At 44.8% G+C, this 14,238-nt stretch overlaps 1 pseudogene; it reads right to left on the reverse strand.

The window, feature by feature from the left end:
* Positions 1 to 5,991: 5,991 nt before the first annotated feature.
* Positions 5,992 to 14,238, reverse strand: part of LOC102500154 (keratin, type II cytoskeletal 8 pseudogene) — a 24,419-nt pseudogene continuing 16,172 nt past the window's right edge.

The following is a 14,238-nucleotide window of genomic DNA, read 5'->3' on the forward strand; positions in this document are numbered from 1 at the left end:
CTAGCTAGTATCGAAAAAAGTGACATTAATATAGTTACTAAACTTCCATAATTAAACAAAGAATAGAGCACCTTTCTTTGATTTGGAACAAGTCTTTAATTTTCCAGGAGTTTGACTTCCATCATTGACTCTTCATGTTGTAAGGAGGTGGCATGGAGGTTAAGGCAGCTGGATCCCACATGGATGACTGTGCGGTTCAAGTCCCAGACCCTGCATCTTGAGAATCACACCAGGTGCATGTGTGTGCATGTGTGAAATCCTGAGAGAAGAATGGAGGAGAAGCAATTACATTGTGGTCATCCCCTGAGGGGGGGGGCAATTTCTCACTTTCTCTCTCTCTCTCCAGCAGGAACACATACTATAGCAAATACATACACACACACACACATACACACATCCATCTTTGTCAGAACTTCGAGATTTGCCTGATTTGTTTTTCCTTTCAGCTGTTCAAATTGAGAATACAAGCTGTGTGATTAAGTTTCCTAGAACAAAAATGATCTTGGCTGCTCAAGTTTAACCTTTTGAACCCTCCTACAGGTGAGATAGAGTTTACCTGGCCTGGTCAGCTATGGGGGACATTTCACCTTTACCTCTTGGAAAATGATGGGGTGAGGTAAGGATAGTTCAGATAAGAAAGTCTAAGAAAGATTTTCAAATATTCACACACACACATGCTTGTACTTGTACACATACATAACTGCATTTCTCACTAATTCAAACAAAGTAATGAACTTTAGCCTGTTGAAAAGATATGATGTTTATTACTTTCAAATACACAAGCAATTAGGCCCAGGATAGCAAAGCATTGTCTAGCAGGAGACCCCAGACATTCAGATTTGATGAATACGTAAGACTGCTTTCCAATGAACTTATCAATGATTTATGAATACATAGTTCTCTGAAATGCTTACAAATATTTGAAAAATATAAATACTTAAAGAAGGATTCAGCAGGCAAAAAAAAATTTTTTTTCAAATAAATTTTGTATACAGCATTTATTTACTTAGGAAATCCCTCCTTTACATGGAAGAGACACCCGGAGCTCAGCTTTGTCTGTGTTATCAAACATCTAGTTTTGTGGAGTCTGACTTAGGTGACTTTGTACATGTATAGCCTCGAAGCCCTATTATCATGCTCACCTACGAACAGTGGGTTTGTAGGGTCACCTTAGAAGGAAGAGGTTTCCCTAAGATCTTCTCAGCTTTTCTTGCCTTGGTGAGTAAATCAAGAGAATGAACAATGGCATAGGATGAGATTAAATTTAAAAATTATACTGAAGCAAAACATTAATTTTTATGTACTTTATGTACTATAAGTCTCTCTTAAAATCTAAGTTTATAATTCAGTTACTTTTTTTTTTCTTTTGTTTTTGCCATAGGGCATGCTTACTCACTGGAGAGAGATGGAGAAAGTGAGAAGGTAAGTAAGAAATCATCTCCCAGGAGGGATGGCCACACCATAATCCCTTCTCCTCCAACCTCCTCTCAGCATTTTGGGCAGGCACGCACATGTGCCTGGTGTGTTTTCAGGCTGCTGGGTAAGGGACTAGAACTGTGGTGGGCCATGTGGAAGTCCAGTGCCTTAACCACCATGCCACCTGCTGACTTCAAGTTTTTTTTCTTTTTCTTTTTTTTTTTTTTTTTAATTTTCAGAGGGTGCATGCGTTTATCAAGGGGAGACAAAAAGGGAGGGAGAGAGAGTGCGAGAGAGGGAGAAAGCACTGTCAATGGGGCATGGTCACGCTGCAAACCCTTCTCCCCCATTTCTCCATCTTGTCAGGATTTGGGACATGCATGCACACACACCTGCTGTGGTTTTCAAGCCTTCAGGACCAGGATTTGAACAGCATGGTTGGCCAGGTGGGATCCTGCTCTCTTAACTACTAGGCCAGTGGGCCAGCCCTGTAATTAAGTTACTTAAATTAATTTTTTCCTCTCCAGACAGAGCTTGACTATTGCTTTTTAAAAAATTATTTTATGTAACTTTTTATTTATTACAATTATTTTCCAGTTTGATGAGAGAGAGAAAGAGAGAGAGAGAGAGAGAGAGAGAATGAATGAATGAATGAGAAAGCAAGCCACCAAGTCCTGGACCCAAACTGTGGTTGGCCCTGTGGGAGTGTCTAGCACCTTAACCACCACACCACCTACTGGTCCCAAAGAGCTTGACTATCTTAATCTTAATATCTTAAGCTAAGACAACGGGAAATCAAGGAGGTGAGAGATTGTAGCAGCCATTCCTGGAGCAGATGGGTTGATAAGGAACTAGTTGGAGAGAAATCTGGGAACAAAACATTTCTTTACTTGTTCAAGAAATTTAATGAACTTTACAAATGCTCTTCTTTGGCAGCAAAAGGCTTTGAGGGGTATAGATTTTAAATAGAAAAGTTCACTGTCTTAACAACCCCAAAAAGAGAGGGTTCACAATTTACCAAAGACAAAAATCTAGTGATAAAAATGTATTAAGGAGATGGAACACGTGTAAAGTGGGAAGTAGGTCTTCCTGATAGAACCCACTACAAGGCCCCCCTCTGCTTGAGACCCTAGCACATTGGGTAGCCTCTTTCACGCACCCAGAAAACTTTGGGTGTACTTCCTTTAGATGTATCTATGCACTATTTCTTTGATATTTATGAGCATCCTCTAGCCAGGGAGACCTATAAGAGCAGGGATAGTGATTCATTCATTTCCGTTTTTCTCCTACTGCAGTGTCTGCCATTTGTTGGATTGATGAATGAATGAATGATAAGGGGAATGAGCAATTACAGCATGAGACAAAGGTTGAAAGAGTGAGAAGAAAGGCTCTGCCTCCCTGAAGAAGTTACTTTTAGCTGACACCTGCTGGGGACTGAATGCTGTCCCCCTCAAATTCACCTGTTGAATCCCTAAACCCCAGAGTGACCTTAATTGGAGACAAGACTGATGCTGATACTCGGCAGGCTGAGGTCACCTGGAAGGCTGAGGTTTGACTCAATTCCTGGCCCACCCTGCAAATCTAGTGCAGTGCTGTGTACACCTGCAGTACCAGCTACCAGGAGGTTGAGGAGAGGGTTGTGAGTTTGCAGCCAGGGTGGACAGCATAGTGAAATTCTGTCTGAAAGAGCTGGATGTAGGTATGCACCTGCAGCTCCTCATGAAGCTGAGGTGGAATGATCACGACAGAGCAAGATTCTATCTAAAAAGAAAAAAAGAAGAGGGACAGTCGGCCAGGTAGTGTGGAGGCTAAGGTGGCCGTATCCCACATGACCCAAGTGGACAGTTCGAGTACTGGACCTGGCGGCTTGAAAAATATGACAGGCATGTGTGTGTATGTGTGTGTGTGTGTGTGTGTGTGTGTGTGCATACCAAACATACTGAGAAAAGAATAGTGAAGGGATTGTGACATGGCTATCCCCTCCGGTGGGGGGATGATTTCTTACATTTCTTACTTTTCTTCTCTCTCTGTTTCTCTTCAGGGAACACAAGTGCCCTACAGCAAAAACTAAACAAAAACAAAAACAGAACAAAGAAAGGAGAGGGAGCGAGAGATGTCTCTTCGTCACACATGCACATGCATTGAGGAAGGCCCATATGAAGCCACAGTGAGGAGGGCCCAGAGGTAATCCAGGAAGGAGACTTTCACCAGGCCTGAGCCCTCATCTTGGTCTTTCAGTCTGCAGGATGCGAGAACATAAATGTTGGTGCTTTAAGCCACTCAGTCTATGGTACTGGGTTAGAGCCCTCTGCTATGATAATAAAATGGTAGCTTTCATCATACCCTTTTCCACCAAGCAGACATAATTTTCTTTTCTTATTTTAAAGAGAGATTTTTGCTATAGTGCATGTATGTTTTCTGGAGAGACAGAGAGAAAAAAGGTGAGAAATCATCCCCCAGGGGGAATGGCCATGCTGCAATCCCTTCTCTTCCATTCTCCTCTTGGGATTTTGGGTATGCATGCACATGTGCCCAGTGTGAGTTTCAAACCTCCGGGCCCAGTACTTGAACCATGGTTGGCCATTTGGAAGTCCAGAGATGTAATCATTCCACCATCTGCTGGTCCCATAATTTTCATTTTTCACTGAATGGAAATCTACAAGCTAACTGCATACTTGCAGATCAAGACAACACCTTCGTCTCTGATGGCTTCCTCCCCTTAGCAGGGGTGGGTCCTTCTGTCTTGCTGGCTTCACTGGTCAAAGTTGACTGGCTCAGACATGCTTGATCCAAATCACCCTCCAGGAACTGGAGTTAAGACATCCTTGTTGGCCCATCCCTTCTAGGCACTTGAACTAAGGATTGGTAACCTAGGGTGTTCTGCCCTGTGAGTGAAGCAGAGGTCTACAGAGAGCTTTGCAGGGAGAAGGGGCAAGACAGAGAGGTGCTGGCTGGATGTGTACGTTCCTCTTTCAGGCATTACTTCTGGCCCTTCCGTGAGATACTCTGCTATCTTCCCTGCATACCATCCTCTCTCTGCAGCCAGTTTGAGTGGGTTTCTGTCACTTTTCATCCAAGCAGTTTGACAAAGATGAGGCATTTTGAGATTCACTTTCTCTTTCTGGCTTGAGTTTTTAGGAAGGAGAATATAGACTATGAAGTATGTAGAAGCATTTGACAAGTCCCCTCTTTATTGGCAGGAGGAAATTTTTTAAGTGCCCAATTCTAGGAATTCTCTGGCATATTCCCTCCTTGGTATTCCTTCCCTAGTGTAATCCTGTGCAATTCTGTGCTTATTTCTGTCAGCTGATGGTAGATGGTATACATGTTTTTCAAATTCAAAATGGCAACTGAGAAAAAAAATCATCCCAAACAAGATATGCTATGGACATTTTTTTTTTTTGGTAGACATACGTTATAACTCTTCTTGGGGGAAGTAAATGGCATCTCTGGGCAGTTTTTAGATACATTTCAAGGGGGGTAAGAAATTCTGGAAACTTGTGTATGTACCTACTTATCCACGCAGCTAACCATCTGCCCTTTGAGTGATCTGCTGTCACAAGGCATATTTGATGCTGTATCAAAGAGAAATACAACTGGGTGACCCTGTGGTGTCATGGTTAAGGGAACAGATCCCACATGGCTGACAGTGAGATTCCAGTACTGGACTTGGTAGCTTGAGAAATAAACTGAGTGCATGTGCACACATACTGGAATCTTAATGGGATTTTAAAAAATGGGGAAAAGGGATTGCAGAGTGACCGCACACCTCTGAGGGGTGCTTTCTCCCTCTTTTTCTCTGTCTCTCTGATGAGTGCACACATCCTTTGGCAAACTAATACACACACACACACACATATATACATGTATATATATAGTTAAAAATAAACACATTTTTAAAATAAATATGAAACAGCATGTATCAAAGATTTTAAAACTCATTAATGAGAGATCCAGCTGGTTTAAGAATTGCAAGAAATTCTAAAGTATTTATCATCAACAAAAGAATGCAATGTTAAATATCAAGATGGTTAATGTTCTCCATGAAAATAAAATGGTAGCTTTTGTGGTCACCTTTTCTACCAGGCAGAAATGAGTTTTATTTTTACTCAACAGAAACCTGTAAGTTAACCCGTGACTATAATCTGTGGTAAATATGAATTCAAAGGCATATTCCCTTGAAGAATTAAATAAGCTTTGGGTGGGCCAGTTCTTAACGTTTCACTCTAAGACTGAAAAATCGCATAAGATTCCTTCTTTATTTCAAAGTTTTAGAAAAATATTAACAGTTGCTTTTTTCCTATAAATATCTTTGTTATTGTTGGCAGAGCCAGCTGAGACTTACTGGAAAATACCAGTAAGCTGGCTTTCTGTTGGGGTCAAGAGGGGTGGGCCAGGCAGTAGGGCCCTCCCCAGAGTGGACGACTGAGCCTCAGGAAAGTCTTCTGTTCCCTACGCTCCCCTGTACCACGGCTTCCCCTGCCCGGGGTAGCCACAGGACGAGGATAGGCGAGGGGGCGTCCCTGCCGGGGTTAGCCACAGGAAGAGGATAGGCGAGGGGGCTGCAGTGGCCGCTCACTTGGGCAGGACGCCAGAGGACTCAGACACCAGCTTCCCATCATGCATCTCAATCTTCACAACCACCGCCTTGGTGGAGCTGGTGCAGCTAAAGGAGCTGGAGCCTCCGCCAGAGCAGAAGCTGGACTGGAAGGAGCTCAGGCCGCAGTTGAGGCCAGGGCTTGTGCGGCCCCTGCAGGTTGAGGCCAACCCACCTGAGTAGCTGCAGGTGGTCTTCCTATGGCTGCTCATGCTCTGCATCCCAGACTCCAGCCGCTCTCCTCTCCCTCCAGCGCTTGCGGTAGGTAGATCTCGGCGTCCTGAGCTAGCCTGAAGGTCGCGAGCTCCTGGTGCTCGTGCAGCTGCTGCGCCATGTCCTGCCTGGCCTGCTGCAGGGCGGCCTCCAGCTCTGCCAGCTTGGGGTGGGCATCCTTAATGGCCAGGTCCCCAGGCTGCTCAGCATCAGGGAATCTCTCTGGCCCTTGCAGGCCCGGGATCTCAGCCTGGAGCTGGTGGACGTTCTGGTTCATCTCAGAGATCTAGGTCATCCCGATGCTCCCCAGCCAGCGTCCGCAGCTCCTCCGCCTCCACCTGTCAGGTGGTTTCAGCCTCAGCCTGGCTGCAGCCGGCGATCTCCTCGTCCTGGGCGGGAACGCGGCGATGCAGTCCACGTCCAGAGAGCGGCCGTTGTCCGCCGACAGCACCACCGACGTGTCCGAGATCTGGGACTGCTCCTCTCTGCACAGCTGCCTGAGGAAGTGGATCTCGTCAGCCAGCCCTTCCAGGCGCGTCTTCAGCTCCACTTGGTCCTGTAAACTTCATCCACCTCCTTCCTGATGAGGGCGAACTCACTACCCGGCTCTGTACGCTTGTGGATCTCACCCCTGGACGGACTCTGCAAGCCCCTACCAGCCCCTGCATCCAGCGGCAGCGTGTCCTGGCCCAGGGTGTCCCGCTGCAGCGCAGGGTGCGGCAGTGGCTCTCAGACATGTCGTCCATGTTGCACCAGGCAGGCTTCTGCTGCAGCAGGAGGCTCCACTTGGTCTGCAGCACCTCGTTCGGCTGCTTCAGGAACCGCACTTTGTCCAAGAAGGAGGAGAACTTGTCGAGGACCTTGGTCTGCTCCTTCTGGGCGCACGGCCTGGATGTTGGGGTCCACCTCCAGCTTAAGGGCAATCAGGAGGCTCTGGTTCACCATACGGCTGTGGTGCCCCAGGCACCAACGTTACCACCAGCCCAGCCCCAGAGCCATGCTGGTGCCCAGGCCACCCTGAAAGTTGCCGCTGGGGCCCACCCAGAGCTCGAGGAGTTGCTATGGGCACCAGGTGTGCTCTGCTGAAGGCGGGCCGGGCGCCGGAGGCGGACACCTTGTAGGACTTCTGGGTCACCTGATGGACATGGTGGAGCTGGAGTGGAGGCAGGTGGGCTGAAGCAGGCAGGGATTGGAGAAAGCCGAAAAACCGCTTCTAAGTCGCTATAAATATCTTTAACAGAAGGCTGTCTTTGAATTGGCTGCCTCTTCTCTCGTGGAGAATTAGAAATAACACTTTGACACAAGCTCTTTTTTTTTTTTTTTTTTTTTGAGGGACTTTTGCTATAGGGCGGGGGGCCCCGGACAGAGACAGAGAGACAGAAAGCGAGAAATCACCCCCAGGGGGGATGGTCATGCCACAATCCCTTCTCCTCCATTCTCTTCTCGGGATCCTGGGCATGTACACACACACGCCTGGAGTGAGTTTTAAGCCACCGGGTCTGGGAACCGCGGTCGACTACGGGGGAGTACAGCAACATAGCCATTACGCTAACTGCTGGTTCCTTGACACAAGCTCTTTTTAATTTGGCTGAGAAATTGTATCAGTTTGACTGAGAAATATTTCAATATTAAAAATTATTAGTAAGGTCGTCCAAGGGCCAGAAAGCAGCCGTTTCTCGTATAGATTATGTCACATGTTTTTGATAATGTCAGACCAAATCTTGAAGGCCTGAACTAAAATACACAATGTAAAAGCAACTTATATCATAGGGGACCCTTTATGCACTTACATCACTTTAGTTTTTTATCATTTCCCCCCAACTATTTAAGTAACAAAGTGGCTATATTCAAATAGAAATAGAACATAATTGTTTTGATAAAATAGTAAATCCACTTCATGAGGCTTTATTATTTTCACTAGAACATTGCACTTTGGCAAAAAAAATGTAATTTTATTATACATATTTTATGCTTGCATTTAACACATTGCAATTTCATATCCCAAATCGCTCCTTAAATTGTACTGTTACCTATTGAGATCTGGACACCGTTTTTGTTGGTAATATTCTCTTCATTTTCAGATAAGAATATTGCACCAAATCATGATTCCACAAAAATAAAATACAGCAGAAAAGCCTTTTGGGTTTTCTTTCCAGTAAGTACCTTCTTAGTGTGATCCTTCCGGAGTGATTTTATATTTTCTCTGATGAATAAAAAAACATTCATTCTGTGTGCTTAGCTTCCTGTCATAAGGTTTTGTGTGTGTGTGTGTGTGTGTGTGAAATTTAAGGTTTAATTATGAAAGTATTTTTATCACTAAAATTTTGCAAATGATGGCACTTCAAAATAGATCTCTCCTCTGTTGGTTTTGCCAAGAATGAGTAGTAACTGTTGCAAGGCCTTAGGAGCAAGGAGAAGAAAATTTGCACATGGACTACAGAGCCAGCTTCCGTCCAAGTTTCTAGCCTGCTTCTTCTGAAGCGCTGCTCGACGGATTTCAACCTTGCCAGCTGCTGCAGTCGTGTAAGCCAATTCATTCTTAATATTTTTTAATTGCCAGAGGGCGTGTGCACTTGCCGGAGATATAGAGACGGGGGTGGGGAGAAGTACTGCCCTTCATTTGGACATGGCCACACCACAATTTCTTTTCCTCCATTTCTCCCATCTTAAGGGATTTTGAACATGTATGCACACGTGCCTGGCCTGTTTTTTCAAGCCTCTTGAACTGTGGTCAGCCATGTGGGATTCAGCTCCTTTAATCACAAGGCCTTGGGTTTGGTTCAAGCCAATTCTTCAAAACAAATCTCTCTCTCTAATATACATAGCGTGCATACATGTGTATTCCTGCGTATCTGTGCATGCTCACATATGTGTATATATACATATATATCCTACTGGTTCTGTTTCTCTGGTACAACCCTACCTGGTAATACACCACTGCAACTCATGAACAAGGCTAGATGCTGACAAACTATCCCCTCCTCTCTGCAAAGAAGCTCCCTTTGAAGAGTTTAACTCTTTAAAAAAAGTCCCTCATCTGAAAAGGTTACGCGTACTGTACTATTTTCATCTCTTCTCTATTCCCACAACTCTTTCTATTACTAGTATCCCCCAACTCTTATAAAGTATATCACACACACAACAGCCTCGTGCTGGTGTTGCTAAGTGGACTTAAAGGATGGAGTAGTATCAGACATGTAGCTGAATCAATCAGGATTCTTAATTGTAAGCAACAGAGATCGACCATCACTGACTGAGGTGAAAAAGTAAGTAAGTAAATACAAATGCATTAAATTGAGAAGCTCAAATAGCTGAGAATGTTGGACACTGAGGCTTGGGAAATGACCAGGAGGCTAGGTCAGCATCCTGCCATGAAGCCAGTCTGTTGAGGACAATGCTTCCACCTTGACTGGCTTCTGGACACACAGTGTAGGAGGCCAATACTGCCTGAGTGCCCTCAGAAATACAATGGTGTTGCTGCCACCTCCTCCAGAATGTAGTCTTTACTGTCCCGTGTTTGGGGCCCCCCAGCTCCTGATTCAAATCCAAGGTGGGTGCATTTGATTGGGTTTGGTCACATGATATTGCCCTAGATGTGAGTGGCTGGACAAGCTTTTAATAGTTTCAGTGTCTGTATGGGGAGGAGGTCTCTGCTTAGTAGGAAATTCTCCAAATATAGGAATGGTCAGTCGATGACAAATGTCACTCCAGTGCTCCTGGTCCCATCCCTCTGTGGAAGCCAGCAAGGCAGCCACAGCTCCATGCCATGAGGCACAGTCATGGAGTACATTCCCTGTTTGGTAGCAGTGAAGCAGGTCTGTGAGGGACCAGGAGGAGCAGGCTGAGTAGCCCAGTGGCTGGAGACACCTGAGGGTGCTGCCCATGGGTCTCCTAGACTGTGATGACCAGAGGGAAAAAGTGCCTGTAAAGAGTCGACACTGTTGGTGGTCAGCTCTGCAGATCCTGGAGGGAACACCTCAGGGTGAGTGGAACAGCTCTGCCTGTAGCCCCCTCATCACCATTCGGCCAGAGCACCCCAGGGATGGCTACTCTGAGCATCTGCTTGGCGTCTTGCAAAGCTGATGGCCTCCTAAGCCCATAGGCATTGCTCAGCTCCTCTTGATGACAGGAGTGACATCCCTGCTCCAATACCCACGAGCACCTGCAGGCCTTCTTTTCCTCTACTTCTAACACAGGTAGAAGAGTTCTAGACACTTGGGGAGTTGGTGGCTGTCACAGAGTGGAAGAAATGTCACGCATCTAGCCTCTGTACTTGGGTGGGCCTGAACAAAACCAACCTGAGATGTTTTTCACCAACCAACCTAGGCCACACCTTCTCCCTGAGGTCAGGATGGTAGTGAAAGTTACCTCTAGTTACATGACTTATAACTTATTTATTTTCTTATCTTGTTGGGGGGAGAGAGATGTAAAATAACATCAACCCACCCCCCCCAAAAAACCCTAATAGTTGAGAGTTTTTCTGTCACTTAGGAATGCTTTTGGTTTCAGTTAACCAAAATTAGTTTAGAAAACCTAATTGGCAATGCTTTAAATAAATAGGGGTTTAATTTCTCCACATAACAAATGGGTTTGGGAGAGGCAGCTGCTATTGATTCAGAGACTCAAAGTTACCAGGTTCTTATTTCTACAATTCAAATGGTCCCACCCTCCTGTTCATAAAATGGCCTACTGCAATGGTTGTGAGCGTCACGGCCACATTCTGGCCGGAAGAAGGTGGGAAAGGGATGGCTAGGGTTATCCCTTTCACTGAGGAAGCCAAAGCATTCCTCCGGACTCTAGAAGACGGCCATTTGTGCTTCATCAGCTGGAGCCATGACACACAATCACCCAGAGCTGCAAGGGAGGTTGGGAAGTATTTATAGTTTCCTGTCTCCCATGCAGAGAGAGGCAAAAAAGAATGAGGTGGAAATGTGGGTGCGGGAGCCAATCAACAGTGACTTCTATCACTGCCAAGTTTTATGGTGCAGATTAAGATAAACGTGCAACTGATAATTCCTTCATTATATGTCGATGCTTACTAGCCCACGGTATGACAAGCAAGGAAAGCCCCCCTCCAAAATTTAAATTTAAATAAAACAGGTCATAGCATTTTACCCCGTGGTCTCTTTCTCTATCACTGTGAAACAGGAAGAAGTTACTATAATATGACTGTAGTGATGGGAAAAAAGGACGAATTTCATGGAGCTGACAGAGCCTTGTAAACTACTGTGATCTAAATATCAGACCTACAGAAGAGAATATGTGGTTTTAAAATACTGAAAAAAAGATCTGGTTTCTAGTCCTGTTTCTAGTAGCTATGTGGTCTCTAATGAGTCAGTCTTTTGGTCCCCTGCTCCCCATAAAATAATGATCTTTTCTATGAAATAAAATTATAATTAGATTGGTTATTCTTAGGTTATTAATTAGACTGGTTATTCAGACTTTTATGATTCTAGGTAATTAGTCTTGGTGCCTATGATACCACGCAGGTGGATGAGAAACAAGTCACCAAGTATTTATTCATTTATTCTGAAATTCAAGAGCTATTGTTATTTTAAAATTTGTTTAGGAAAAGAAAGAAATCGAGTTATTTTCCCAAAGCAGGTTAGTCTGATGACTTCAATGGCAAGATCGTCTGTGGCTGTGGCCAGGGCAGGCGCAATCTAAGGATGCTTCCAGCTTCTCCGCCCCACGATCTGCCCACCAGCCTGTCACCACACTCGAGGTTCCTGTCAATGCGCTGACCCCATCTGCCGAAGGTCATGTGTAAGACGATGACTGGGAAGGGGTGAGTGCCTGCTGAGTCAGCTGCGTCATTGGGCCCAACAATTTCTCAGAGCAGGAATTAACCATCTCAGTTCGGAAGCCATGGAGTTCTGGGGGTGGTGCCTAGTGAGGGAGTTGTTAAGTGTTAATGATGGACCTCAATGGCCGGGAAATGTCTGGATCCCAGATCAGACACAGAAAGTCCGCTTTACCTTGGGGACCCTGAACAACATTGTATCTCTGGGAGCAAGGGATTTTTAGTAGGAAGGGCACAGTAAAGACAAAAATATCTAGTTGACAATTTTAAAAAAAATTTACTTATTTAACTTTATTTGCTATAGGGCACATGCATTTAACAGAGACAGACAGAGAAAGAGAGAGCGAGAAAGGGAAAGTGAGAAAGCAAGCTGCCAGGTCTAGGACTTGAACCATGGTTGGCCATGTGGGAGTCCAGCACCCTAATCACCATACCACTTGCTGGTTTTATATATATATATATGAATTTTTTTAAAACAAAAATGTTCATTTACTTCTTCCACAAGACAGAGAGAGAGGCACCACCAACAGAGCCTCATATCAGGATCACTGCCCAGCCCCAGCCCAGGTCATGGACTGACCCAGTGTGTATAGGGAAGCCCCAGGACGTGAACTTGGAATGTTCCCAGATGGGTCCAGTTGCCTTATCACTGAGCCTCTGTCTGCTGCCAAAGGTGGCACAGATCAGGGAACTCTAAGATTGTATTAGCCCAACTGTCCACTCTTTATGAAGTCAGCCAGATCTGGGTCACTGTCCTGTCATCCCTGATATCTCCCAGCATCTCCATATAGTCTAGAAGCCGGGCACCAGGGGGAGCCACACTGGGCTCTCAGCTCATTCCACCTGCCTTGGATAAGCTACTTCCTCTCTCTGTCTCTGTAAATGGAGTCTTGATAGCAGCCACGTTTAAATATGTTTTAAGACAAAAATGACTTAACACACAATCACTTAGAAAAGAGCTAGACTTCATTTTCTCTTCTCAGACCTCCCCTGTATGAAGTTATTTCCTGTGGAGCTGTATCCCTTGACCAAGCTGAATTTTCACTTTTATTAAAAGAAGAATGCTTTTCTTGAAGGTCTAGTTCTAAAATCATCTACAGGGATTATTAGAGTATAAGATAAATTCTGCTGATATTCTAATAAGAGGCTAGACATGACAGGGTGCTATCCCTGCAGAGCAGGTATGGATGGGTCTCATACCTTGAGTTCAGGCCAGTATCTTCTTCTGGCTACCATGACAGGTATCACATAACAAAGGTATTCTTTGCAGTCAAAGTGCACAAATTGCCTACACAGCTGGGTAATTAAAATGTGTTTTCTGAGCCAGACAGTGGTGTAGCAGTAAAGCAACTGGATCCAAATGGGAAATGTCCTGGGTTCAAGGCCTGGGACTTGTATATGGCAGGTGTTTATGTACTTGCCTGTGTCAAGACTAGCTAAGACTGGGTAGATCACATCATGGGGACCTGATGGAATACCCGTCTGGCTTACTCATGAGAGAAATAAACTTCTTAAAAATATGATTTCCAATTTTCTTAGTTTCTAAAGATGGTTTATGCTGCTAAAGGATTTTTTTTTTCCCTAGTAAGAATTAGAACAACTGTTTAGGAGTGAAACAGGAATTTAGCAGGCCTTATGAGCAGAGCAATCCTCTCCTCGTGGAGGTTTGGGCTTGGCCTTCCTAAAGCATACAGTGTAGCAGATCACACACACACAATTGCAGTCATCACTAGCCACCCTGTGTATCGTGTGCTTGAATTGTGACACGTGTGAATGGAGATGCGCTGTGTGTGTAAAATACACAACACATTCTGAGGTCTGATATAATAAAAAGAATATAAAAGATCACAAACCATTTTTTCTATTGGTAATACATTGAAATAATATTTTGGATATGTTAGACTAAATGGAATATTACTGAAGTTAACTTCACGTGTTACTTTTTTGGATGTTGTTTGCTATAGGGTGCATGAGCTCACTGGAGAGAGAAGAGAGGGGAAGAGAGAAGGAAAGTATCCCCTCCCTTAGGGGTATGGCCAGACTGCAATCCCTTCTGCACTGTTCTCACAGGATTTGGGGCATGCACACGTGCCCAGTGTGTTTTGCAAGCCATCAAGTCTGAGGCTCAAACCACACAGTTGGCCATGTGGGGTCAAACCACCTTAACCACCATGCCACCTGCTGGTCCAACATTTACTCTTTTTTTTTT

This window comes from Tupaia chinensis, unplaced genomic scaffold (genome assembly GCF_000334495.1).
Source record: "Tupaia chinensis unplaced genomic scaffold, TupChi_1.0 Scaffold143836_2, whole genome shotgun sequence".
Taxonomy (NCBI): domain Eukaryota; kingdom Metazoa; phylum Chordata; class Mammalia; order Scandentia; family Tupaiidae; genus Tupaia; species Tupaia belangeri.